Source organism: Triturus cristatus, chromosome 8 (genome assembly GCF_964204655.1).
Source record: "Triturus cristatus chromosome 8, aTriCri1.1, whole genome shotgun sequence".
NCBI lineage: Eukaryota > Metazoa > Chordata > Amphibia > Caudata > Salamandridae > Triturus > Triturus cristatus.
Window position 1 is genome coordinate 47,598,233 of NC_140591.1, and position 4,986 is coordinate 47,603,218.

A 4,986-nucleotide genomic window follows, 5' to 3' on the forward strand; every position below is an offset into this window, starting at 1 on the left:
CAGAGCCAGAACGGGAGGCTGCTCCTTCCGTGTCCTTGCTCCGACCTTATGGAACTCTATGCCACCTCACCTCAGTAAGTTCCAAAATCGCAGTTGCGGTTAGCATGTCTCATGGGTGGGGTTTTGCCCGGGGGGGGAGTGTTTATTTAATTAATAACAATAAAAATGTTGAAACATACCTTTTCGCCGCCAGGGTCCTTCATCTTGTCTTTAGGAAGCAGGCAGCCTCCCTCCCCTGCGCTGAGCCAATCACAACGCTCCAGTGGAGCGTTGTGATTGGTCAGGACGTCGCCCAGGAAGGAGCTTACGGGGAAGCCATGTTCTCCATGTAGGCTGCATTGGAGAACTATAGAGTGCACATGACTGGTTTGTGCGGCCCCACAGGGCCGACCAAACAATCAGCGGCCTCAGCATTAGGCAAACTACTCCTCCCCTGCCCTAGAGCAGACCCGCTCATCCAAACCCTTCTGCTTTCTCGCAGTGCAAGAAGCAGAAACATACAATGGTAGTTTTACTATTTTATGTTTCTCCTTCGCGCACTACAAGAAAGCATTGGGGTGCCGCTCCTCGGCCCTGGTGGAGGAGCCACCCCTGCAAAATCGCCTACGATTCTGGAAACAGTTGAAGAACGGGCTGTTCTCCCTCTAGTTTGAGGCTCTCGCTCCCATCGCTGCTTTATCTTTTCCGTGATTTCTGCTGTGAAGCCCCTTCTGGGGCCGCTGTGCAGCCGTGGGCGCTGCAGATAAGAGGGGTGGAGAGGTGGGGCCTGCTGGGAGGGGGTGGGAGGTTCAAGAGAAGACCACGAGGGAAAATTATTTATTTATTTAATTTTCCTTTGTGGTTGTCTCTCGAAATCCCCCACAGCCGGCCCCACTGCTCTCACCTGCAGCGGCCGCGGCTGGAGCTGTAAGCTTTAGAAATCAATCAACAACATAACATATTGAGGTACTTGAAATCAGGCGCACAACGCCCATTGGGCGCAAAAGGCTTCAGCCCCCCCTCCCGTCGTGTGTGTCAACCTGGCTGAGACAGCTTCCCGGGCACACACACAGCTGCACCCGAGTACTTCACAGGTCTTTAAAAGACAGTTTACTTGCTAACGAGGCTTTGTTGTGTTTTCACACCTTCTTAGGGCCCCTGCATCTCCACTCTGCATATTGCTGGAAGAATCAGCCCCCCCCCCCCGAAATTTTTAGTAGCCCCCACCCCGAAATTTGGTTCTAGTTGCGCCTCTACTTGAAATGCATATAGAATAGCAAAGTCCCGGGCATCCCATACCGATCTCAAACACACAACTGCACTCTGAAGATGATGATGGAAATGAAAGGAGGCAAAGGGCTGGGACTACAATACAGCAACGCATCCCTCTCTACAGCAACACATCCCTCTCTACAGCAACGCATCCCTCCCTACAGCAACGCAACCCTCCCTACAGCAACGCATCCCTCCCTACAGCAACGCATCCCTCCCTACAGCAACACATCCCTCTCTACAGCAACGCATCCCTCTCTACAGCAACACATCCCTCCCTACAGCAACGCATCCCTCCCTACAGCAACGCATCCCTCCCTACAGCAACGCATCCCTCCCTACAGCAACGCATCCCTCCCTACAGCAACACAACCCTCTCTACAGCAACGCATCCCTCCCTACAGCAACACAACCCTCCCTACAGCAACACAACCCTCCCTACAGCAACGCATCCCTCCCTACAGCAACACAACCCTCCCTACAGCAACACAACCCTCTCTACAGCAACACATCCCTCTCTACAGCAACACAACCCTCTCTACAGCAACGCATCCCTCCCTACAGCAACACAACCCTCTCTACAGCAACGCATCCCTCCCTACAGCAACACAACCCTCCCTACAGCAACGCATCCTTCCCTACAGCAACACATCCCTCCCTACAGCAACACAACCCTCTCTACAGCAACACAACCCTCTCTACAGCAACACAACCCTCCCTACAGCAACGCATCCCTCCTCCCATCCGTGCTGCTGGCAGGCAAACACCGCCAATACTAGGAGATGTCTTTTTATCACAGTGGGATGTGTGTGAGCTGCAAACAGCAGCCCAATCCCCTAGTGTTAGTACAAACTGACTGTGACACTTCCCTCCCTGTCTGCTGCCACACCCACATCTAGACCCACAATTTATGGGACACCGGAGTATTTTGCTTTCAATGTCCTCTACTGTTTACCGAGCCCTTCGAGTCCAATGGGTGTTGCGCGCCTGCAACCAGCAGTAAACACGTTTGGCCCCTGCAAGTCGTGAGGAGGTACCAACCCCGCGGGATCTCGCCAGCCCTCTAGTATTGCAATGATCAGGTGTTTCCACAATCCTTTCATCTCCCTCTTCTCTCAAGCTGCGCTGCAGTTCTACTGACCATACACAGATGCATTTTTACCCAAATACATTTCTCCACATCTAGCACACAACCCTTCTCCATGCTTTCCTTCAGAAGGCTTTGGGAAGCCCCGGCCAGTGGCGCAATGGATGATGCGGGGCTGTGCTCGTACAGCCCCTTGTGACGTCAGCCATCAGCGGCGGGCCAGTGGCGCAATGGATAACGCGTCTGCCTACGGAGCAGAAGATTCCAGGTTCGACTCCTGGCTGGCTCGAATGTTGCAGAGATTTTTTTAACTCAATATTAATAATAGGAATAATTTATAAACATAAAAATACAGTTGCTAGTGACGTATTTCATTTGAATTTTTTGCCAAAATAACGTGGCATCGGAGACACTCGCGCACGGCCACCATTCTAGAAAATAAATAACAATGTTATTGTCTCTGCGAAACAGTCGTTCTTTCCAGTTGCGATGTATCACGTTATGTACAAAAAATTGCATTTTCCGCCACACAGTCCTAAGCACTTGCACTGAAGCAGAACGTCGCTAGTTCAATGGCGAGTTCTGAATGGCTGTCTGAAACAAAGTAACAAGCATTTGCAATGCAATAGGTCTCGCATTATTAAAGTTTGAGCTACTGGCATTGGTAATAATAATGCAACACCAATAGCTCAAACATTCAGTAACGCGAGACCTATTGCATTGCAAATGCTTGTTATTTAATGTATCACTTTTCATGTATATTACAAGTGTTTGCAAACAAACATTAAAAAAGCATGTTAAGCTTGTCAAGGCCAGATCAATTTGCTTTACCAGTGCTTGTTTAACATTGTATGTATCATTATAAAATACCAGCACTCTGGAAAGAAGTTTTGGGTAAACATTCAAGACTGCCTGAAGGTGCCACACCTAACAAGGGGTCCTTGTTGTTGCTATCGGATGTAAAGATAAAATTGAGCTCTTAGCTGTAAATGTGTCTGTTGAGACCCTAGCATGTTTCTATCTACTTACTTCAGTTTTGCTTCAGGTGTTTTGTTCCAGGCTTTCTGGTTTCTTTGACAACACGGAATTCCCTTTCCTATGGCCACGCCCATCGTTTAGAATTCTCAAACTCTGAGGTCACATGTGCCTCCTGTATTCTTGCAGCCTGGGGGCGAAGACACTCCTCTGGTAGTGAACACACCGCTGTGCCCTGTTGCATGGATGTGAGCCTGTCTGAGCGGGAGGGATAACAGGCTACACTTCTGTGAGTGCGCTAGGAATCACTTCTAGTTCTAGCTCTGATACCTCTGCTAATAAACTGGAGTAAACGCTTGGAATGGTTTCCTTGAAAGCTCAATACTAACACAAATACACCAAAATAACCAACACTGACCTTGAGTTCTTCTGGAGTAACATGTTACTCACCACGAAGCGCTTCGACCCCCTTCAGTGGAAGTAAGCGCTATCTACATGCAAGTAGGCTACATAGAAAGAGAACAACAATGCATAGTGAGGAGGCAGAGGATGGAATGCTCTGACGTTGATGGCATGAGGTCCAACCCAAGGTCTGTACCCGTAGCTCGTCACACACAGGGATATAACTCATGCTGATGTGCAACTACCCAGAGTTCGCCGCGCTGCTGTGGTGAATGGAAGAGCGCACTGCATGTGTCACGTGACACTGGGTCACACACAGCAGCTCGGAAGTATGTTTGTGACGGAATCAAAACAACTGTTTACATAGTGTTGAATGCTGCGGTTAGTTTAAATGAGCATCCGTAAGCAGTGAGGTTAAACCATTTTAGATGCGTCATAAACATATACATATTAAATATACAATAATAATTAGAAACAAAACCGTTAAAACCCATCCCCCCAAATTAAACCCCTCCCTTGGTGTTTGTGAAGTTAATGGCAGTTTCAAAATCAGGCGAGGATGTTGTGGTAGAAGGGGGTTCATTTTACTGCCTGTCACTCGGAGCAGGAAGGGGACTCCGCTATTCTTGCCCTCCTCACTTTTAAAAGCTTCCATTCCAGCCTCGGAGCTTATTCACCATGGCATGCCTCTGCGCCCGCGTTACTACAGAGGACCCCAAAACATAACACCATAGCATGAAATAACATGGCATGTGTCCTTGCTAGCACATATTCAGGTTCTTGGCACTATGTAACAGATGTCTATTATTACCCAACTATATGGTACTCCTTTTATCTATCTTAAGGGTGGGACAGGATGTATGGACTGCCAACATGTGATGGGGGAGGAGTCACACAGAATCACGCATTAGCGAACGGAACCACCAGACGCAGCCATGTAATGGGGGACACCACATTCCAGCCCTGGGCTTCAACAGGTGCAGCGGCAATCAGCCAAGACTACAACACCCATAATGCCTAGGTCATTGAAGCACAGGAATGGAGCATAATGTACTCAATGACATCTGGTAAACTTGTTTTCAAAGCAGTGTGTGTAGAGCTTTGCCACAAATGAGAACTTTCACAATGTTGCCAAGTGTTAGCATACTTTTTCCTAGACCAGTGTAACCTGGTTAAGACAATCATACACAGGCAGTCTCTTTCTTCATGCAACGGAGACGTGACACTGGTGCCATGCGACCCGCGCAGCCTCTCCCGTTTGTATGGCATGA

At 48.8% G+C, this 4,986-nt stretch overlaps 1 non-coding gene across 1 annotated transcript; it reads left to right on the plus strand.

The window, feature by feature from the left end:
* The first annotated feature begins 2,554 nt into the window (after window positions 1-2,554).
* Window positions 2,555-2,627, plus strand: TRNAR-ACG (transfer RNA arginine (anticodon ACG)). Its single transcript has one exon. It is a non-coding gene; the product is annotated as a tRNA-Arg (tRNA).
* Window positions 2,628-4,986: the final 2,359 nt, after the last annotated feature.